General features: G+C 42.8%; 1 long non-coding RNA gene across 5 annotated transcripts in view; it reads right to left on the reverse strand.

Moving 5' to 3' along the window:
• LOC118533861 (uncharacterized) overlaps positions 1-24,357 on the reverse strand; it is a 112,827-nt gene that overhangs the window by 81,282 nt on the left and 7,188 nt on the right. Inside the window, exons 3-4 of one of the 5 annotated variants that reach the window (XR_004920186.2) lie at positions 10,528-10,615; positions 2,306-4,160 (exon numbers count right to left, since the gene is read on the reverse strand). The exons of 2 other annotated variants lie outside the window; for them this stretch is intronic. This is a non-coding gene — a long non-coding RNA (uncharacterized LOC118533861). Of the gene's footprint in view, positions 1-2,305; positions 4,161-10,527; positions 10,616-12,702; positions 12,762-24,357 lie in introns of those variants that run through there. 2 more of the 5 variants (XR_004920185.2, XR_013442872.1) reach the window with 2 other exon arrangements.

Raw genomic sequence — 24,357 nt, forward strand, 5'->3', positions numbered from 1 at the left:
CGGCAGGGGGCCTGCTTCTCCCTCTCCCACTCCCCCTGCTTGTGTTCCCTCTCTCGCTGTGTCTCTCTCTGTCAAATAAATAAATAAAATCTTTTAAAAAAAATGTATTTAAACAATTTAACAGTAAGAAATACCCATGACCCCTGTCATGTCAACACAACACATTTTTCCTTTTTTCAGATCTGAATATGTCTTTATTTTTTAGAAAGTGATTTCCAGGAAGGTTAAAAAGCAATACCAGAGGGTATAGGTGCAGAATTGGATGTAGTCATTCAAATCATTCAATTAAGAATATGATGGAGAGCCTGGGTGGCTCAGTCGGTTAAGCATCTGACTCTTGATTTCAGCTCAGGTCATGATCTCAGGATTGTGAGATCGAGCTCCATGTCAGACTCCACGCTCAGCGGAGGGTCTATTTAAGATTCTCTCTCCTTCTCCCTCTGCCCCTCCCTGCTTGCTTTCTCTCTCTCTCTCGCTCAAAAAAAAAAGAGAGAATATGGCTGGCTCAGTCGGTGGAGTATGTGACTCTTGATCTCAGGATTGTGAGTTTGAGCCCCACATGGGGTGTAGAGATTACTTAAAAATAAAATCTTAAAAAAATAAAAGAACACGGCAATACAAATAACTGAAAAGCATCTCTTAGGTGTTTGAAACACAAAGTATATAAGTCATTCCTAACTAACTTGAGCTTTATAGCATTTCCTAGTCAGAAAGAACAGTTAACATCTGAAAGTCCTGAAAGCTTTTTCCTTGGCTAGTTACATTAGATGGTTTGCCTTGGATCAAATTCCTTCCTTTTTAAACATGGACAAAGGACAACACTTCTTATAATTAAGCACATGGCCTCCCCTGAACATCCATACATATACAGAGTTTTTACGACAATGTGTGTGCCAACACCTTCACTTGTGTATCAGTCGCTCTAGGCGCAATTACATGGGTATTTCGGGGCAAAGATGGAGAAAGTTATGACAAAGTGACATCACAGAGCAGGCCCAAGACCACACAGAATTTGAGAAAGTAATATTCATCTGAACAGATGCCATACTGTTTCTTTGCTTTTCCAGGAAGTGACTCCATAGTCTGGGATCTAATGTTGATTTCCGTCACCTTCAGTGCTCTCTCGTGATTTTCCAGATGGATAGTCTCCTGGGCTCCACTTCGGAAGAGCTGAGAAAATGCTAGCATCTCAAATTATGCAAGTGAGGGCATGGGGTGGCTTCCTGTATTGCAGAGGCCATTTACGGAGAATGCAAGATGCCACCCAGGGGGGCCAAGCTGGAAACAGAAAGTCAGCCTTGGCATTAGGCTAGCCTGTAACGAGAACTAAATGGTTTGCCGAAGTCACACGTGTAAAAAATAACCGAGTTTACAAGCACCCGGGTAGCCTGGCCTCTGACTTCGGGACAGGCATCGCCTCAGGCATCTGATTAGAGGAAAGCTGCGCACAGATGCTCTGCAGCTGAGGCAGGGCTCCCGGAGTTTAAAGGAGGACAGAGAGAAAGCCTCACGCAGCGGAAACACGCCATAAGAGGCTCCGCCAGGGGCTCTACTTCAACGTAAAGCTCCAAAAAGCAAAGCCTGCCCTCCCTTCCTTGTCACTCTGCTCAGACGGAGGCCTCCGGGCCCACTGCTCTGTGGCCGGTCTGGGCCTCACTAAGATGCCCGTGAATTCTGCAGCCAACAGAGAAGGTCACTGGGAGCTCCTTGCCAGGTGTTTCTTTCCTTAGTGGGACGACAACGATTTCCCTCCCATAATTATCACTATAGATATTAATACACGATAGCATATGTAGAGCTGTGTATCCCCAGAAGCCAGCATGGTGCCTGGCATGGAGAGATGCACAAAAATGCCTTTTATAAGCCTTAACGATATTCAAAAATATCTTTCTGAACAATATAGATGCTCAAAAATACCTTCTTTGAAACAATTTCATGCCATCACACTCGCAGGAAACATCCACATTATTATGGCACGCTCAAGCGAATTGGAAGGGATCGGGGGACATCTGTGTGGGGCTTGATGGAAAAAGTAATTATGTTTTCTTTATATTAAGAAGTATAAAAATAAAATATAAAGTCATTAGAGAACATATTAAATACTGAATTTGTATAAAATTTTCCAAATAAAATATCTTCAAATTTTTAATGAGAAACTTGAGCTTGTTTCCATGAACATACTTTAAAAAAATTTTTATAGTATATTTATTTAACTTCATATATCCACAATATTATGATTTTAATGTCATCAATATAAAATTAAATAATGAGATATTGTATTAAATAATAATTACATTAATAATGAGATATTTTACATTCTTTTTTCTTTTTATTTTACATTCTTGTTTTCTTACTAAGTCTAGCGTGTATTTTCACTTGTAAGTGAAATACACCACGTCTCCATTTGGACCACGCACAGTTCAAGTGCTCAGCGGCCACACGTGGGCAGCGGCTGCCTGACGGCCCAGCACTGCTCTGTAGTGGGAGAGTAAATACAGCCCGGGCATAATTCTTTTAAACCTTTTTTATATGTCTCACAATGGCAATAAATAATTGCCAATGGAGATTTTAAAATAATGATCTATTCAAGTTTTGGGTTATCACCATCAATGAGAAATTTTGCCCAAGGAGGAGATAAAAAAATTTTAAAGTGTTTTTATCACCCTTCAAATTTTTACAGCAGTTGAAATTATCTTTAAAGAGTTTAACAGCTCTTATGGAAATTTCTTGTGATAAGGCAAAGGATTTCAAACCCATCCAACTTTTTCACACCAACTATTTCAAGATAATGCTGATGGTCTAGTTAGCAGAACAGGCACGTGTTGTTAGAGCAGTCCCCACGCCCCGGGCTTGGCCACAGCTCCAAAGGCACACGGGCCGCAGAAGGACAGATTCCAGCAGGGGGGAAGACAAAGATCTGGGACCCAGCCCGATGCAGCCCCTCCAGCAGCCGCCCCCTCCCCGCATCCCATTCTCTAGCCTGAGCTGACTGCCGGGGCTCCCAGGACATTCGAGACATAAACCCCAGCACTTCCTTGGGCCCCTGCTCCACCTCGTGCAGAGCTGGCGCATTTTGGGCATGGGGCATCCAGTGACGGATGTCACTCCTTTTTATCCCTCTCATACCAGCCCCTCCGCACCCCACGCTGTTACAGCCGCTCTCCAAGGAGACCAGATGCCGCTGCTCATTGCCGGAAGGGACTGCCCAGGTGGCTTGCCCACTGCAGACCCATCGTGCCCATGGACTGGGGTAGTCAGTGACACTGAGCCCCCGCGGTCTGCCTCACGCAGTCAGGAGGCTCTGGTGTAACGGACACTGCAGATTCCACTGTCTGCTTCCTTCTTGCTAACGCTGTGCTGCCACTTTGTACCTCGGTGATCTCGGGCAAGTTATCTAACCTATATGCCTATATGGACTTTAGTTTTCTCTTTTTTATTTTATTATTATTATTATCATTTTGAGAGGGAAGGGGGAAAGGGGCAGAGGGGAAGAGAGAGAGAGAGAGACTCAAGCAGACTCCATGCTCAGCACGGAGCCCGATGGGGGACTCGAGCCCACGACCCTGAGATCATGACCTGAGCCGAAACCAAGAGTCAGATGCTCAACTGACTGAGCCACCCAGGCGCCCCAGTTTTCTCTTTTTTAAAAGCAGCTTTATGGACGTAGAAGTCACACACCACAAAAGTCACCCGCTTAAGGTGCTCAGTTCAGTGGTTTGTAGTAGATTCACAAAGCTGGGCAAAGACTTCTTGTCTGTAAACCAAGATGATCATAGAGAAGATTGTTGTAAGGAAAAAACGAGGGACTGAATATAAAGTGTATCACCTGGCACATGGTAAAGTCTCGGTAAGTGGTCACTGGTACTGTGCCGATGATGATGACAAGGACGGAGGGTGGGAGGGGAGTGGCCCAGGATCCCTGCCACGAGGGACGCTGGCAGCTGTTGCAGCCTGGGAATTTGTCACATGGCTTTGTGGAATTTGGGCAACCCCAGCTCCTCCTGTTCCTTCCACCCTGGACACGAAGCCAACAGCCTCCTCATTAGGTGCTCACAGCCACCTCTGTGTCCGAAGGGGATGTGAGAGCTGCTCAACAGCTGTGCGGGCCGCCGCACAAGTTGAGGCAGGAAGTGGGGACAGATGCCATTTCTTACAGAAAACTGAGGGGGAGAGAAATTCCAGTCAGCAGCAAGAAAATCACTTCCTTCACTTATATTTCATCAACAGCTACCTGCTTTTAATTGGCTAGGACTTTTTTTTTTTTTTTCCAGGAAAGTTTTACTCTTGGGGCGTCTGGTGGGCTCAGTTGTGGAGAATGTGACTCTTGATCTTGGGGTTATGAGTTCGAGCCCCATGCTCGGTGTGGAGATTACTTAAAAATAAAACCTTTCAGGGCCGCCTGGGTGGTGCAGTCGGTTAAGCGGCTGACTCTTGATTTTGGCTCAGGTCATGATCTCGGGGTTGTGGGATTGAGCCCCGAGTCAGGCTCCGCGCTCAGTGGGGAGTCTGTTTGGGGCTCCTCCTCCCTCTCCCTCTCCCTCTCCCCCCTCAAATAAATAAGTAAATCTTTAAAAAATAATAATAAAACACTTTTTTAAAAAAGTTTTACTCTCAAGATTATTATAATAAATATTTATTGTTAATTTTTCGGTATAATCACCTCTCCAGAGGTAGTACTAAAAGTTTGGACTACTTTTAGACTATTTATTTACTTATTAAACACAAAAAAGGAGTCATGAGGTAGTTCTATTTTGCAACTCGCTTTTCTTCGCTTAAGAATATATCCTGACTACCACTCTATGTTAGTAAACAAAGTTTTAACAATTGCGTAGTATTCTTTGGTGTGGATGTACCATTATTTATTTATCAAAACCCCAATAGATAGGCATTGAGATTGTTTCACACCTTTTAAAAATTATTATTACTATAGCGGCTGCTGTGGTGGGCCATCCACGTCCCACCTTTAGGAGGGAGGTGCCCACACCCCCAGCTGCTGGGAGTTGGCCTGCTCTGTCCCTACCTGGACTGGTCCTCAGCCAAGGGGCTGTCTGACACACAGTGAATGACCAGTCAATGTGTGTGTGGAAAGCAGAGTACGAAGGCCTGACCCCCTTGGCTCAGTGGCATAATTCCAAGGGGCCATTCCAGCTCCAGAACTTTCTGTGGGATTGGGTAAAGACTCACTGCAAGTGCATGGAAGCTTCACTTCTCCCTCTGTTCAGTCCTGCTTCCCCTGTTCCTTACAGGGGTTGTTCTGAGAGCATGTCCCTTGAAGCCTCCTGCACACAGATCTCTGTTCCGGGGTGTTTTCTGAGTAAGCTGACCTCAGATGACTGAAAATGTAAAAGGCTTAATTTTTTTTTCCCCCTGAACAGTTGTCACTAGAATTCCTCTTAAGAAAGGAGGTGTCTTTTGAGGAAAAAAAACCTTTGCCGAATCTCCTGGGGGTTAGCGTGACCTGTGGGAGTGGAGCTGGCAGGGAGAGGAGAGCAAGGGGCTCTGCATGAAGCAGAGGGAGGAGTTCCTGCCTGGGCTTCTGTAGAGAGACCAGTCAGGAGGGAAGAGTCAAGGGGACCCGAGAAAGACATGGAGAAGAGCCAGAGAGGTGGCGGGAAGCCAGGCTTGGTAAGAAAGGTGATGACACTGTGTGGCCTCCAGACAAACCTCTCTTGTCTCCCCTCTGAGGTCGTGTGTAGACTCAGCTATGCTAACAAGCTCTGGGTGAGTGGCTCTTTTGTGTCAAAGGAGCCCAGCATCACCTAAGGCACCCTGGACCACTGATGGTGCACAGAAGGACACAGGGGTCCATGACAGAGAGGAGGCCGCGTGAGTGGAGTCCCGGGTTCCCAGAGGCATGGGACGCAACCGAGAGGCCAGCCTCAGAGACACCCTGGCCACAGTCTTCTGCTCCAAGCAGGTGTGACTTCAGCGAAGGGTGTATCAGGGCAGGTCTGCAGGTCCCAGGGGAACCCGGGAAAGGAAAAGTTCTATTTTCTGCCCCGTCTCTCCCTTTGGAACCCAGGACACCAAGGCCCCGATGCTCAAAGTGGCACACAGCATGATGACAGCTAAACGGGGCTGTTGCCAGGGAAAGCGGGGGAAAGAATGCCCAGTCCTGGGCGTCCTTTGAGGATCTTAGAGAGAACAACTTTACTCACTTTGCTCAAATTACCCCCTTACCTAGTTCATATATTGTAGTCATGGTTGGCATTTGCCCACAGCCTCAGGTTTTATATGACTATAATCCTGGTGAATGGCAGTTTTGTGCAATACTTTTTATCTTCCAGTCTTTGAGGAAGGATAACATAGTAGGTAAGAGCTTGGGTCCCAAAGTTAGATGGGGCTGGGTTCCAAATCTATTTTCTTTCTTTATTTTTATTTATTTATTTTTAAAGATTTTATTTATTTACTTGAGAGAGAGAGAGCACAAGAAGGGGGAGAGGCAGAGGGAGAGGAAGCAGACTCCCTGCCAAGCAGGGAGCCCGATGCAGGGCTCGATCCCAGAACCCTGGGATCATGACCTGAGCCAAAGGCAGCCACTAAACAGACTGAGCCACCCAGGAGCCCCTTTGTTTCTTTTTTTCAAATCTACTTTCAAATCTAACCTTATAAGGTTTCTGAGCCTCAGTCTCCATACCTGTAAAATGGGCTCCTACTAGGACCTCTCTTATGGCATTGTTGTAAAGATTAAAGGAGGTAGTGAGATGCCATTCTGTCTACATAAATTCCATGGCTTGAATATTCCCTGTTGTTGGACATTCAGGTGGTTTCTAGTTTTTGTCTATTATAAATAATACTTTTCTTAGGTAGAAATTGGCATATAGGATCATCCAATGCTTTATAAACTGTGTACTCTTTAGCTAACTGATAATAACCTCATAGCATGGTTATGAGAATTAAATGAATACACAGAAAGTGCTTAGAACAGTGCCTGCAAACACAGCATGCTTTGCAGAAGTGTTTGATGGTGTTATTATCCTAATTATTCTTCACCCCTTCACCTGCCCTCTTAAGCCCCCCCCAGCTCTACTCTCCCAACTGCATTTTAATGATATGCTGATGCTCTCTTTGCCCTCTACCAAGCGCTTGTCATTTCCTCCAACTCCTGCAGGGAAAGAACTGGATTTGCATCATCTAAAAATTCAGCTACTTCAGAACCTGAAATCAAGTGAAAGGAGCCTCCCATGGAGTATCTGAGAAGTCTCAGAGCTGCAAGTTCATTTGCTGCAAACATTTGCAGACCCTCCCCCGCATGGCCTTCAGGGGTACGAAGCAGACTGATGGAGCCCCTCTCCCAGAGCTGCTGCGGGCGGGGGGGGGGGGGATGTTCATCAGTACACCTTACCCCAGCATTCGCTCACTCCTCCGGGGAGGAGTACCAACCTGGTAGCGGACAAAATTGTGAGACTCTAAAGAAAGACTACACTTTCCTCCTAGATCTCATTCCTTCCATTTCATTTAGCATTTGCCTTATCACGGAGACCCGCCCCCCCCCCCCAACAGCACAGAAAGCCATCCAAGCCCGATGCACCTGCCTCAGACACCTACTGGCTGGGCAGCTGGAACAAGGTATTTAATTTCTTGAGCCTCTGTTTCCTCTTCTGGAAACTAGAAATAATACCTTCCACACAAGGTTGTCGCTGTTCTTTTTAAATTATGGTAAAATACATATAACATTTACCATCTTAACCCTTTTTAAGTATCCGGTTTAGCAGCATTAAACCCACAGGGCTGTTTGTGAGGATTAAAGGAAATAATGTATATAAAGCCTCCAGCACATAAACTAAAGCAAAGTAAACACTCAGTGAACGTAAGTTCCCTTTTCGCATAACTTCTGCCACTGAACACGGCCCACGGCATTGTGAAGCGAAGCAAGAAGGCCTTGGTCGGTTTGGTTTGAAGTTCAAACCCCGTCCCATCCCTTATCCTAGCCCCCAGCCTGCCGCATCCCGGGCTGCTGCTTATCACTGAGCTGAGTTTGTTCTGGGAGCCAAGCTTGCCTGGTGAGCAAGAGTCAAAGCAGCAGGGCTGGCCCGGAGAGTGCTTCCCGAGAGAGATCTGCTTCACGCACCTGCTGATGGCACCGGGCGGTGGCAGCAGCCTTTGCGGGGGCTTTCCACGCAGCTGAACGAGGCTGCGGGGGGCAATCACAGAAGGTCATCCCTGCCATCGCCCGTGAAACTAGGACACGGGAGGTCACTGCTCTGGTTTTTGTTTCCTGTTTTGTTTTTTTCGGTTTTGCCAGAGCAACATGGGCATACGGTCTTAAAAATTACGTGATATTAAAATGCTCGTAACAATCAGCAATGGTCTCCTTCGCCACGCCTCGCTCTTGCCATTCAACAGGCTCCTTTCCAGAAGCAACCATGGTCAACTCTTTTAGCTATTTCTTCTGGTATTTATCTCCACATTTCCACATAATATGCTTGTTCTCCTATTTCTTGTTACCAACTTCAGATGTTTTCTGTTGACTTTGTTACAGTAGATGAGGATTTGACATTTTTGCACTACCTCCATGCTCTGACCACAAGTTTCAGTAAAATCAGAATTCAGTGTGTACTTCATTATGATTATGAATCATTCCAGTCTTTGCCAGGCCCTAAAAAACCCTACAGGAGCTGGGCTCCCTCTTCCCCTGCCTGTCTCCCTCTCCATCACTCCTCTCCAGCATCAGTGGCCTCCCTAGTTCCTCCAACATGGGACCACGCTGAGTGTACTCCTACCCCAGGGCCTTTACACTTGTTCTCCCAGCTATCAGAATACTCTCCTCCCTGATGTTTGCCTGAAATCCTTCTTACTTCATTCATGGATCCGCCCAAATATCACCTCATCAGAGAAGTCTTTCCAGATTATCCTCCCCCTCCATCTGTTTCCTAGCTTTACTTTTCTTCACCGACTTACCAGATACACACACACACACACACCTTGACATTATATTATATACTTATTGATGTAAATCCTGATTTTATATTTGTTGAGGGAAGGGACTTTGTTAACCACTGTGTCCCCCAGGGCCTAAGAACATGCCTGGCACATAGAAGGCTTTCAGTAAACACCTGCAGCAACTGAATGCTGAGCCTATTGATTTACTGTGCTTTCATTTCATTGTTTGTACAATTCCTCCCCCCCACCCCACAGTTAATATCTACCTTGGTGTTTCATTTAATTTGTTTTCTTGGCACACACCCTCTAAGAGCCTTTCAATCCAATTTTCATATAAACGTATCAGATAATCTGCTGTTTAGAATTTTCCTCTTTGTCTGGGCTGCTATAACAGAATACCATGGACTGAGTGGTATATATATTTTTTTTTTTTTTAAGATTTTTATATATTTTTAAGATTTTGTTTATTTATTTGAGAGAGAGAGAGAGCATGAGCGGGGGGAGGAGCAGAGGGAGAAGGACAAGCAGACTCCCGGCTAAGTGCAGAGCCCGACTGGGCTCAATCCCACGACACTGAGATCATGACCTAAGCTAAAATCAAGAGTCAGACACTTAACTGACTGAGCCACCCAGGCGCCCCATACTGAGTGGTTTATAAAAACAGAAATTTATTTCTTATAGTTCTGAAGACTGGGAAATCCAAAATCAAGGTGCCAACAGATTCGGTGTCTGGCCAGAGACCACTTCCTCATTCGTAGAAGACTATCTTCTCTCTGGGTCTTCACATGGTGGAAGGGTGAGGGAGCTCTCTGGGATCTCTAAGGGCACTAATCCCATTCACGGGGACTCCACCTATTATTATTCTTGGGACCTCATCACCTGCCAAAGGCCTTGCCTCCAAATACCATCCATTAGGGATTCGGGTTTCAACACACGAATTTCAGAGTACACAATATTCAACGCATAGCACCAGATTCACCAATTGTTACACTTTACCCCATTTGCTTTATCATCCTTTTTCCTTATATGTTTATATTGATGCATTTTTTTCTGATTCCTCTGTAAACTGGAGGCACTATGCTCCTTTACCCCTAAATCCCCAGGACCTGGGCTTGCCCACAGCCTGTCGGCATCCTGGTGTTTTCACCAAGTGTATCACGTGAGTATATTTCCGAAGAACAAGGGCATTCTCTTACAGTACAATTGTCCATCTGTTTTTTTAAGAAGGTAAAAAAGCAATGGAAAAAGAAAGAATGAAGGAGACTGAGTGGCCCCAGTCTTTTCCTGTGAAAGACTGAGCGAAGGCCCCGGGTAACACAAAAGGTCCCAGGTGCCTGGAAGATAAAGCATCTGAAAGGATATAGCTGAGGGTGGACCCCCCCCCCCCGCCCGCCCCGGAGAACGACAGGCCTCAAGCACCCGATCAGTGGGGCAGGGTGAAAACGGGCAGCACTTCCTGAAGCTCCCTGCCAAGGATATGAAGAAAATCCCACTCAGAGGGCCTTTGCCAGAAGCTGCTCAGCAGGATGCTAATGGGTTCTGGGTCAGCACAGGGAGCTCAGGTCCCAGAGGACTTCTGGGTTGAGAGGACTGAAATCCCGAAAGGCTTTGAAAGGAAGTGTTTCTTTGAAGAAGCCAAGTTACCTAAGAGAGGATGCCTCTGGCCACTGGAGGTGTTGGAGGTCAGCTCCTTGTAGTCTCTGGGAAAAGACAGTCATGCTAGTAGGTCCTTCTGCCCAATAAAGAAGAGTCATGTAAGGCCTTGACCTTCTAGAAAACTGCTTGATGGTACAAATTATGAAGGAGTGGGACAGCAGGAGAGTAAGAACTCTCAAAAACCCAAACAGATAAACAAAATGCGGTATACACATAGAGTGGAATATTATGCAGCTTAAAAAGGGAGAATATTTGGGTGCCTGGGTGGCTCAGTCGGTTGAGCATCCAACTCTGGATTTCTGCTCAGGTCATGATCCCAGGGTCCTGAGATTGAGCCCCGTGTCGGGCTCCACACTGGGCATGGAGCCTGCTTGAGCTTCTCCCTCTCTCTCTCCCTCTGCCCCTCCCCCTCTTAAATAAAAAGGAAAAATAAATAAAAAGAACATTCTGACACATGCTACAACATGGATGAGCCTTAAGGATATTATGCTTAGTAAAATAAGTCAGTCACAAAAGGACACGTACTGTATGATTCCACTTCTATGAGGTACTTAGAGTGGTCACATTCACAGAAACAGAAAGTAGAATGGTAGTTGCCAGGGCCTGGTGGGGAGAGGGGAGGAGGAGTTAGCGTTTAAAGGGGACAGTCTCAGCTGTGCAACGTGAAGAGTTCCGGGTCTGGATGGTGGTGACAGTAACACAGCACATGAATGGACTCAATGCCACTGAGCTGTGCACTTAAACATGCTTAAGCTACAAACTGTACATTACATGTACCTTCTGAATGTTGGACCATGTCAATGTACTATCTAAAACACTAAAAACCCAAAGTTTTGTCTTCTACGTGAATTCTTTTCTGACTACCCTAGGAAGAGCGAGGCCTTTTCTGTCTGGCTTCCTGTTCACTAGGTCAGGCATTTAGTGATCTTCCTGATGGTGCTGATCCCCCTTCTCTGTGTAAATGTCCGGCTCTCTCCCCAGGGCCTTAGCACCTCAAGGGAAAGGACTGTATCTCCCACAGTCCCTACAATGGGGCCTTGCAGGTATGATGTTCAATGTTGGATGACTCATTAATTAAACAAGAAGTAGATACCAGAAAACCACAACTGAATAAGAGTTGAATGAAGTTGAAGAAGAACATAGAGCATCTTGTTTGGTAAACCAAAACATTAAATTATTTTAAGAACTTGAAGGTGGGGAGTTGTGTTAGTTGAGTCTCTTTAGACTGTGAGTTGTAGGGAAAAAAAACCCTAAAATTAGAGTAAGTGAAGAAGAGGAAAAAAGGAGGAGGAGGAGGAAAGAGAGAAAGAGAAGGAGCAAATGATGAAGTTGTTCTTGACACACATAACCTCTTGGATTTAGGCAAGATTGGATTCAGGCGCTCCTTCACATCATTCTCCATCTCTCAGCCCTGCTTTCCCCTGGACTGGAGGATTCCCAGACAGCTCTTACCCCTGGTAGCAGAGAAGGCTACTCTGGCAGCTCCTGACTTGTTTGATTCTTATACCGTACAATCTCAGAGAAAAGAGAGGACTTCATTTCTGCTCTCTTTAGCGAAAAGCCCATGGATGCTCTCCTTTGACCCAGCTTGTGACCTCTCCTCTGAATTAATCAGTGTGGACTTGGATTGGAAGACTCTGTGCCCTGTCTTGGAATTACGAGGTTATGAGATGCTAGCACAGTTCCTGAGAAAGAGGCACCTTCATCCGTTGGTGGGGAGAGTGTAAACTGGAACAATGTCTCAGGGAATCTGTCAGTATCTGATCGAGGAAACCCCTCGACTTCACATTTCCACTTCAGGAAATTTATCCCACAATTACAGTCACAGGTAAAATGGCATTCACATAAGATTACTTTTTGTAGTATTATTTATAATAGCGAAAAACTAAAACCAAACAAAATGTCCCTCACCAAGCTAATTAAATGATGATACATATATGTAATAGAACACTATGCAGCCATAAGAAGGATAGGGAATCTCTTTTGCATTATTACAGGAAAATGTTTAAGATATGTTGTTAAGTTTAAAAAAGCAAGGTGCAGGGGCGCCTGGGTGGCTCAGTTGGTTAAGCGACTGCCTTCAGCTCAGGTCATGATCCTGGAGTCCCAGGATGGAGTCCTGCATCGGGCTCCCTGCTCAGCGGGGAGTCTGCTTCTCCCTCTGATCCTCTTCCCTCTCATGCTCTCTGTCTCTCATTCTTTCTCTCTCAAATAAATAAAATCTTTAAAAATAAATAAAAATAAATAAAAAAGCAAGGTGCAGATGAGTGTATAGAAATACTATCATTGTAAAAAAAGTGAAAAATATATTTTCATGGTAGCTTATACATGCATTAAAAATATCTGAAAGAAAGATAAGAAACTAATGGCACTAGTTACCTCTTAGGGTAGATGGAAATTAAATAAATGGGTCAACATTTGCATAACTTTGTATACATGTTAATGTTTGAGCCACAAATATATATTACATACTCAAAAACTTGAAAAAAAAAGATGTAAAATTAAGTGGCTGATACTTCCCACCCCTGGGCACATGGCGCTAGGAACTGTGAAGGAGCGTGTGGCCTGCCGCCCGCCCCCGCCCCCGCCCCCGCCCCCGCCCCCGCCGCTCCTGCTGCTCCCCTGCCCGCGGCTCCTGTCTGCAGCTGTGGCCCCCGGCAGGGAGGGGAGGAGGGGAGGGGAGGAAGGGAGGGGAGGAGGGAAGGAGGGCCAGGCCATCGAACGCTGCGCTCAGGCTCCGCTCTCCGTGCTCAAATTCACAGCCGAACACGAATGGATAACAACAGAAAATGATATTGGAACAATGGGAATCAGTAATTTTGCACAGCAACTTTGTACAGATGTTGTTTACTGTAGTCTGCCTAAAGCTGGGACAAAATGGAACAAACAAGATGAGTTTGGTGCTTTGGAAAGTGTGAAAGCTGCTAGTGAACTCTCATCTCTATCAGGAGAAGTAACTGAAATTAATGAAGCTCTTGTAGAAAATCCAGGACTTGTCCTCAAATCTTGTTATGAAGATGGTTGGCTGACCAAGATAACACTCAGTCATCCTTCAGAACTGGATGAATGAATGAGTGAAGAAGCATATGAGAAGTACATAAAATCTATTGAGTGAAAATGGAACCCCTAAATAAACCAATATGAAACAAAACACAACAAAACAAAGGGGCTGATACTTCCCTCCAAAGATACTAACCAAAGTTGAATTCCACATGTCATATCCTAGTACATTTAAACTGAAATGTAAGCTGTTTTTGGAATCTAAATATTATTTGTATATAAAATGCTTTGTAGACAAATACATTTCTAATAAAGCATTCTAACCTCTGTTGGAATAATTTTAAAAGATTATACTCAAAGCTTACTGCCTTAAACAGCTGGTACCAAGCACCTCAGTGGAGAATCATTTTGAGGCTTGCTGGATTTGACCTCCGCACCCCTTATTCTATAATAATCTATAGAACTAAAAAAAAAAAATTAAGCGGCAGATGGTTTTGAATGTTTGTTTTTAAAAAGAAAAACAGACAACTTTGAAATTAAAGCAAATAAAATGATAATAATACATTTTATAATTTACATATATTTATAATGAATGCCCCTAAACTTTCCCTTTCTCCCTCTGTCTTTCATGAATTAAAAAATCTGTGAAGTTCATTGGCACAGAATAGAGAGCCCAAATCCAGAAACAGTCTCACATATATACAATCACTTGTTTTAGGGAAGCCTGGGTGGCTCAGTCAGTTAAGCGTCTGCCTTTGGCTCAGGTCATGATCCCAGGGTTCCAGGACCAAGACCCACATAGGGCTCCTTGCTCAGCAGGGAGCCTGCTTCTCCCCCTGTCTGCCACTCCCTCTGTTCTCTCTCTCTCTCTCACTCTCTCTCTGACAGAAAAATAAAATAAAATAAATCTTAAAAAACAAACAAACAAACAAAAAACCAATCACTTGTTTTATGTGTTGGCAAAGCAGAATAGTGCAGAAAGGACAGGCATCAATAAATAATGCTGGGTCCAGTGAATATTCTTACGTTCAAAAAAAAAAAAAAAGCAGCTTGACCTTTACTTCACATCATAACACAAACATATATTCCATGTACATGATAGATTAAATGTGAAAATTTAAATAATACAGTTTCAAGAAGATAATAGAGGAAACTACCTTCATGATCTTAGGGTAGGCAAAGATCTCTTAAACAGAACGCACAAAGCACTAACCATTAAGAAAAAAAATTTATTTTGGGGCGCCTGGGTGGCTCAGTCGTTAAGCGTCTGCCTTCAGCTCAGGTCATGGTCCCAGGGTCCTGGGATCAAGCCCCACATCTGGCTCCCTGCTCTGCGGGAAGCCTGCTTCTCCCCCTCCAACTCCCCACCTGCTTGTGTTCCCTCTCTCTGTGTGTCTCTCTCTGTCAAATAAATAGATAAAATCTTTAAAAAAAAAAAAAAAGAAAAATTTTATTTTGTTTATCAAAATTCACCATGAAGAGAGTGAAGTGACAATCACAGAGTAGGAGAACATATTTGCAGGATATATAACCCACAAAGGACTGGCATCCAGAATATATAAATGACTCCTACAAATCATTAAGAAAAAGATACAATTTGATAGAATACTGAGCAAAAGTCTTCAGAAGACATTTCATAAGATATACAGATGGTCAATAAGATGGAAAAAGGTGCTTAATCTCTTTAATCAAGAAGGAAAGACAAATTGAAACCGCCACGAGATACCACACCTGCTCACCAGAATGGCAACAATTAGAAAACACCAAGTACTGACAAAGAACGTGGACCAACTACAACTTTCACACGCTGCTGGTGGAGGTGGAAATTGGTATAACCTCCTTAGAAAACAGAGAATATTTACTAAAACTGAACATAACACCTACCCAATGATCTAGAACTCCTCCATTCCTGGATATTTCCTTACTAGAACTGCATATCTATACGTGCATCCAGAGACATGCACGAGAATATACAAATATTATTAATAATAACACCAAACTGGAAACATCTCAAATACCCAGAAGGTACAATACACAAATTGTGGTATAGTTGTAAACTGTGGGAAGGAGCTATACTTATACATATGACATGGTTAATCTCACAAACTATGCTGAACAAAAGAACCGGGACACAAAAGAATTCATAATGTAAATTTCCATTTACATAAACTTCAGAGACAGCCAAACGAATCTATGACATTAGAAATCAGGCTGATGGTTGCCTTTGGGGAGGACTGGGTGGTAATGACTGGGAGGGGGTATGAGGTGGGATTCTGAGGTACTGGGGATGTTCCAGTTCTCCAACAGGACGATTGTTACACAGGTGAGTTGACTGAAATTTCACTGAGCTCTTTATGTCCAATTTTGCACTTTTATATTACATGTCATTTAAAAATTTATTAAAAATACACTTTAGGGGCGCCTGGGTGGCTCAGTTGGTTAAGCAACTGCCTTCGGCTCAGGTCATGATCCTGGAGTCCCGGGATCGAGTCCCGCATCGGACTGCCCGCTCAGCGGGGAGTCTGCTTCTCCCTCTGATCCTCCCCCTCTCATGCTCTCTGTCTCCCATTCTCTCTCTCAGATAAATAAATAAAAAATCTTTAAAAAAAAAAATACACTTTAATCTATGAGGAGACCCTGCTTAATAACCAGGGGCTGACAAAATTTTGCACAGTTGTTTTCGGAGTCTTCTTTTCCTATTGTGGAAGTTTCAAATTAAGCAAGCAGACAGCTGAATATTAAAGCAGCTCTTCTTTAATTAGATCTTGTGTTGTTTGCTTCTGCGAACTTTCTTCTAAAATATTGTATTCATTACGAAAATAATGTATTCATACAAACAAAATTTTGAAAAACAGAAACCAACAAAACCCCTAACCTATCTTATCAATTTATATACAAATTACTTTATAATTTTAATACATGTTCTTCTAATCTTTTTTCCTTCACAAACATTTAGCTGGTCTTAAATTCAGTGAGACAATTTTTTCTCATTCAGAGTTTTAGTCACTTTCTTTATAATCTAAAAATATATTTAAATTTTATATTTACCCAGCATTTAAGGTCATCGCTAAAATACTCAGCAATGTGAATGTATGTCAAGTAAAAATACAAAGTAAACTTCACCTAGCTGTTCAAAAAATAGCATAACAATATATCTTGAATTCCAAATACCTCAAAGCAGTTTATACTCTTGATTTATTTGCATAAAAGGGACAATGTTTTATTTGCTCTACTCTTTTGGTACAAAAAACATGACACATGGTCAATTGATAATGGGGCCACAACTACATTGCAAGTTTTCCTGTCCTGCTCCTGCATTACAGTGGGCCTGGCACCAAAATATCAAATATCCAACTTAAAGAACTCTACCTCATGTAACTCTTCCAGTCTCTGCTCTCCAAATACATCAAATGACTGGCTATTTAGATAATATAAATACACTGCTAAAATGTTGTCTTTAGGTTCATGCTTGAAAACACCTTATAGATGGGGCAATTCTTTTTTCAAATCTTCCTCTATCGTAGAAGTAATACATCATAATGAATATACTTGGAGGTACTAGTTTGGGTACCTCTAAAAGCAATCTTGTGGCCAAGGATTACAGGGCGAGCCTTTTATTTGGGAAGTAATCCCAGGAAGCCCTGTTGGAAATGGGCAAGTGAGACAGGGAAGGAAGGCAACAGAAGGTATGTGATACAACAGGGGCCTGTTGTGGGCATCGAGGCTGGATCCCACAGAAGAACTCTGGGAAACAGTATAGAACATGCCTCATGGGGTCCCAACCAAGGAATGAGGAAGCTGGGGTTCTTACCCTTCAGCTCCCACCCATTTGCTGATGGAGGGCTATTGTTGGGGGTCTAACTCCCTAGGATTTCTGGCCCATCCTTAGCTGGAGCAGGGCCAAGAGAGCCAATATGGATACATTGTTATTAATGTTGGGGACTTCTCAGTTGCTGCTTCAGCTCTTTTTTCTCTTCCTTTCTCTTTTTTCTCCTTCTGGTATTTCATTGATGTGTACATTACACCTTTTGTTATAGTCCCACGGTTCTTGGATATCGTGTTCTGTTTTTTTTTCAATATTTTTTCTCTTTGCATTTTGGTTTTGGACATTTCTATTGAACTATATCTTCAAGCTCACTAATTCTTTCCACATCTGTGTCCAGTGTACTATCTACTCTATCAAAGCCATTCATTTTCATAATGGTGTTTTTGATTTCTAGCATTTCTTTTTGATTGTTTCTTAGAATTTCCATCTCTCTGCTTACATTACTTATTTGTTTTTACATGTTGTCTATTTTTGCCATGAGAGTCCTTAGCATAGTAATCATAGTTATTTTAAATTCTGGTCTGATAATTCTAGTATCCTTGCCATATCTGAGTCTGGTTCTGATGCTTGAGTTGTGGGGGGCAGGGGAAATATTATAAAGCATGATGATTAGATCTCAGTCTTTTAGTGAGCCTGCGCTCCTGTGCTGTGACCTGTACGAGTGCTACTCAATCTCTTCATCCTCCCTTTAGGTGAGACAGAAAGGCTAGAGGGGGCTAGAGTTCAGTATTTTCCTTTCCTCAGGTCAGTTAGGCTCTGGTGAAATAGTTTGTCTTAAGGGCAGGCCTTGTTAGGAGAAGAAAATATTCTGGGCAAATTTCAAAATGGCAGCCCACCCCCCAACACACACCCCCAAAACCATGAGGGAATTTTTCTTTTTTTTTTTTTTTTTTTAAAGATTTTATTTATTTATTTGAGATAGAGAATGAGAGGGGGGAGGGTCAGAGGGAGAAGCAGACTCCCCGCTGAGCGGGGAGCCCGATGCGGGACTCGATCCCAGGACTCCAGGATCATGACCTGAGCCGAAGGCAGTTGCTTAACCAACTGAGCCACCCAGGCGCCCTTTTTTTTTTTTTTTTTTAAGTAGACTCCACAACCAGCATGGAGCCCAACGTGGGGCTTGAACTCACAACCCTGAGATCAAGACCCAGAGATCAAGATCTGAGCTGAGATCAAGAGTCAAATGCTTAGGAGCGCCTGGGTGGCTCAGTCGTTAAGCGCGTCTGCCTTTGGCTCAGGTCATGATCCCAGGGTCCTGGAATCGAGCCCCGCATCGGGTTCCCCGCTCAGCGGAAAGCCTGCTTCTCCCTCTCCCACTCCCCTTGTGTTCCTGCTCTAGCATTGTCTCTCTCTGTCAAATAAATAAATAAAATCTTAAAAAAAAAAAAAGAGGCAAATGCTTAGCCAACTGAGCCACCCAGGTGCCCCACTTCTTATTTTCAATGTGAGAATCTGGTGGAGGTAAAATACACAAAAATATGGGAACCCCTAATACTGGGCCCCCTAGAGTTTTTAACTCTCAAATTTGTCCACACTGAGCCTCCAGCAATTTGTCAATTACAGTTTAGGTTTCCCTACCACATCTTCACCAGCAATTGGTATTGTTGTTTTTTTTGGATTTTAGCTATTCTAATAAGTATGTAGTGATATTTCATTATTGTTTTAATTTGCATTTCCCTAATGACATATGATGTTGAACATGTTTTCATATGCTTCCCTCTCATTTAAAAATTCATTATAAATATAGTTCACTGTTAAAGAAAATAGGATAATTTACTGTGATGTTTATAACATATATAGAAGAAAAACCTATGACAAAGATAGAAGAAAGGATAGGCAGCCAGAAATGGATTTAGATTGTAGTTGAGCTCTTATGTTAAACATGGAGTGATATAATATCAAATGAAGGTAGACTGTGATAAATTAAAGGCACATATTTGTAAAATCTAGAGCAACCTGAAAAAAATAAACAAAGAGGTCAAACTAATAAGTGCATAGTTGAGATAAAGTGGAATCATAAAAGAAAAATAAATCCTCAGTCCAAAAGAAGATGGGCAAATATAAAAATGGAGCAAAAAAACCCACATGGAATAGTATACACTTTACAAGATGATAAATTTAAAACCAACCATATTGATAATCACATTAAATGGAAATGGTCTAAACACCCCAATTAAAAGGCACAGATTATCAGACTAGAACAAAAAGCAAATTTCAAGTATTTGCTATCTATAAGAAATACACTTCAAATATAAAGAGATAGCATTATCATAGCATTATCCATTGAAGATGACAACCCAATAGCAATGATTACTCCTAGTATCTAGACTGTGGTCCCTAAATACCCTTCCCCACTAATAGGAATGGCTGATTACTAGTATGTGGCAGGAATGAGCCTGAGAAATTTTATTTGGCCCTGGGATATCTTCTTACTATAGAAAGCAAGTGAGACTCACAAGCCATAATGAATATGTAAATAAAACAAAACACTTAACTATACACTTAAAAATAGTTAAGATATTAAATTTTTTATTATATGCATGTTATGGGTTGAATTGCATCCCCTTGAAATTCATATGTTGAAGTCCTAACTCCCAGCACCTCAGAATGTGACTGTATTTGGAGATAAGGTCTTTTAAGAAGTAATTAAGTTAAATGGGGTTGTTAGGGTGGCCCTAACATGACCAGTGTCCTTAGAAGAAGAGGAAACTTGGACACAGAGAAAGAGAGATAACAGACAGCTGCATGCATAGAGAGATGACCATATGAATACACATCGGGAAGGTGGCCTTCAGCAAGTCAAGGAGAGAGGCATGAGAAGAAACCAAACCTGCTGACATCTTGAGCTCATACTTCTAGCCTACAGAACTGTAAGAAAATAAAGTTCTGTTGTGTAAGCTACCCAGTCTGTGGTATTTTGTTAATGGCAGCCTGAGCAAACCAGTAAAGTGTATTTTACCACAGTTAAAAATAAACAAACCTAAGCTGACTCTCAAGAAAAGAGAAAGCCCAAAACAAGGAAACAAAACTATGTATTGGCCACCTGAGTGTCTGTGGGCTGCTATGGAAAGTCACAGAAAGTGCTCTATGAGTTATGTTGATTGGTGTCACCATATTTGTATGGGGCCTCATTTCAGTTGGGCTCTCGACACTAGTGGTCAGCCTCTTGTCTGCCCTTGCATGGTGCTTTCTCCCGAAGCAAGGCCTGTTCTACATCTTTGCCATTGTTCTGGAGCTATTGACTGCTGGGTCCCCTTTTCAGCAGACGATTTAGTCCCCTGCCTCACAGAGAAAACAGGACAAACCAGCTTGAATCCTCTCTCCTTCATGAATCCCTTATAAACACTCACATCTATATCCTCACCCATCCTTCCTTCTTCCCCTCTGGCTTCTCTTAAATGTGAAGGTGCCCCACCTCCTTTCAGCCTCATCCCACTTTTGTGCTTTCTCTCCTCCTTAGGGTCCTTGCTCCATCAATTCCTCCCTCTTCCTGTAGTTTCAACCTTTCTCTTTCTACTGGCTCCTCTCCAGAAACCTAAAAGTATGTTCAACACTCCCTCATTCTACCTTGACTTTATCTCTCTCTAGCTTCCACAACCTCTCCATTACTCCTTTTTATCCATCATTCTTAAATGAATAGCCTACTCTAGTTACCTCTCCTCTCCCATTTCCCCTTTATTCTGCTACCCATCGAATTCTGGTTCCTTCCTTCCTTCCTTTCCTTCTTTCCTTCTTTCTTTCTTAATTTTATTTTTAAGTAGTCTCTACACCCAACATGGGGCTTGAACTTACAACCTTGAGATCAAGAGTCACATGCTCTACAGACTGAGCCAGCCAGGCACCCCATGAATTCTGGTTTCTGTTTGCACCATTACAGTGACTATTCTGGCAAAGTTCTTTCATGACCTTGTGTTGCTTAGCTCTCCCCTCCACCACTGCTAGCTGAATGCCTCCAACTGGATGTATATACAACTGGCATCCCGGTCTCAGTATGTCATAATTGAAACACATCATTTTTTTTCTCAAATGAACTTCCCTTCCTGTCTTTATTTTTGTTAATGGAGCTGCTATCACCAGCTCCATACTTCAGCCTCATCTTCGGGCTTTGGGGTTGTTTTTGTTCAGTAATTTTAAGGAATTGTTTTTTACCAGGTAATACACATCAAAATGATTCAAAATTCAAAAGGTTCATTGACGTACATTGAAAAGGCTCTCCCACTACTGAACCCCAATTATCTACCTCCCCTCTTAACAGGCCAGTAATGCCAAAGTTTTGTGTGTATTTCTTTAAGGATATATGCCTATATTTTGCATATGTAAGAAGTATTTTTATTTACATTTTTCCCTTTTAAAAATACAAATGATGGGGGAAAGGGCTGGGAGGTGGGCGAAATGGGTGAAGGGGGTCAAGAGGTACAAACCTCCTTATTTGTTATAAGACAAATAAGTCACGGGGATATAATTTACAGCATGGTACCTATAGTCAATAACATTGTAATGCATATTTGAAAGTTGCTAAGAAAATAAATCTTAAAAGTTCTCATCACAAGAAAAAATTTGTTTTTAACTTTTGTATGGTAACAGATGGTAACCAGATTTATTGTGGTGACCACTTTGCAATGTATACAAATATCAAATCATTATGCTGTATACCTAAAACTACTATAATGATATAGGTCAATTATACCTCAACAGCAACAACAAAACAACAAAAACCCAGGCAAAATAAAAAAAAAATACAAATAGCATACCATATACACAGTTCTACTTGCATTTTTCATGTATATATTTTGGACATCATTTCATCAAATGCTTTTTCATCCTTTGTTATAGCTGCACAGAGTTTAGCAGTATTTCGAATTCCTCTCTTCCCTCGTCTCCAACATCCAATCAATTGTCAAGTTGTATTAATTGTGTATTATTTTTCCTATAGTCTCTCCATTCCTGGTGCCAGTTTGTTTAGACTTTCACCTTTCTGCCTGGATTAACACAATAGCCTCTAAATGTTTGCCTTGACCTTAGCCCTTCCTTTTTAGTTCAGGCCATTCTGTTCAATTAATCTTCTTAAGTACCGCTCTGATTATGTCACTTCCGAGTTTCTAACAGTCACCACTATTTTCTTGTTTCTGCAGAGTCTCACTCTATGTTCCCTCCTATTTTCCTTACTGTGCCCTCCTTCCTCATGCTCTGGATACTTAAGTCATACTCAGGAGTCTGATGATTCTAGAGCAATCCTTTTGTGTTCTCACGGGAGTACTTTTGATAATGTTAACTTTACCTTGAGTTATATGACCTTGCCACCAAGTCCAACTCCTTCCTCCCCAAGGTCCAGCTCAGGTACTAACTTTCCTATGAAGTCCTCCTGACCCTCACTATTAGCCAGGGTCAGATGTGGGATGAGCCCAGAAAGGTGCCTAAGGAGCAACATTTAAGGAGGCACGTTCTCTCAGGGTTGTGGAAGCACCAAGCTTGCACTCACATAACCCTGAGAGTCAGTGGCTCCTTGCTTGCCTCGTTCTAGTCCAGCCCTGCTGTTAGCAGTTCTGGGTCTCCTGTAAGTCCCCAAAGAGCTTGCTTTGTACATCTCTAGTGGATTTTCTCTTCTTACCTGTATCGTAGTTATTGATAACAGAATTTCTCTTCTCCTCACTGCTCTGAGCAAATTGAGTACAGAACCCCAAGCCTGCTCCATAGTGGATCTGTGGTGTCTTGCGCAGAGCCTCATACACACAGATATACATTCACTAGAACTCTTTAGCTTGGGAGTGTCTACCCATCAGAAACTTCAACTCAAAGTCCTTTAGGCCAAAAAGGCAATTTATTAGGAGAATATTCAGGAACTTAGGGAACCCATCGGCAGGGATCCTGTGAATACCAGGAAGAGAACTATGGACTAGAGCACTGTGGGGACCCTGGGAAATTCTCTCTTGTGTCTTCTTCTCTCACTACTGATGGACTGTCTCTGTTCCCCAGTTGATTTGGTGGAAAATGGTTCTGCTTACAGCTCCCAAAGTTAAAAAAAAAAAGTTGTAAAGTTAGAGAGAGAGAGATCTCAATTCCAATTTCAAAATCTCCAGGAAATGATCTGATTAGCCAACTTGAGTCAGGTACCTATTTCCAGACTAATCATTCGTGGCCAGACTAATCATCTGTGGCTAGAGGGATAGTGCAGCCTTGGGGACCTCAGTGGTGTTCATGGATCTTTTCTCTAACTCCACCATTAATGTGACTCAGCTCTAGCATGATTCCAGTCTGTATCTCTTAGTCAAACATGCTAAACTCCCAGGACAGAGAATATACTTGGCATAGCTTGGGTCAAGTTCATGCCTGAGCCAGTCATCAATGGGGGATGAGGGTTTTGAAGCATAGGAGTGACTTCTGGGGGCCATTTCTGCGAATGGGGGCAGTTTCCAGAGAAGGGGAATCTCTTGAGTTAGCAAGTCACACCCAAAGGTGACCGTTAAAAGGTATTTGTTGAATAAGTAAATGAGTGAATGATATTTAAAAAGAGCAACTGTCTAAAGCTATTAGGTAAGTATTAGGGAGTTACTGGACAACTCACTTGCTCCATCACCCTCAAGATCTAATCAGTCTCCAAACACCTATTAAGCTTTCTTCCAGATGTCTCCCAAATCCCTCCCTCCCTTCTAAGCCACAGGCACCACCAGTTTGCATTCATGCCTGATTGCTCTGCCTCAGCCTTCCCCACCTCCACTCCATGCTGCTGCCTGCCAGAGTAATCTTCCCAAAACATATGGCTTCCCTGTTGCCACCCGTCACTCAATCTGTCTGAAACCAAACACATCCTCTTTCCATCTAAATTGGCTGTCCCTTTAGATGACTGTCGAACACACCACCATCTTTCTGTCATTTACTTCTTAAAACCTTGAAATTACCTCTGACCTTTGCCCTCCTAGTCCCTCAGTATTTCATTAGTTACCAAGCAATGTTGAATTTTCCTTTATTTCCCCCGTTGGTTTTTCTTTTTCTTT

Source organism: Halichoerus grypus, chromosome 12 (genome assembly GCF_964656455.1).
Source record: "Halichoerus grypus chromosome 12, mHalGry1.hap1.1, whole genome shotgun sequence".
Lineage (NCBI taxonomy): Eukaryota > Metazoa > Chordata > Mammalia > Carnivora > Phocidae > Halichoerus > Halichoerus grypus.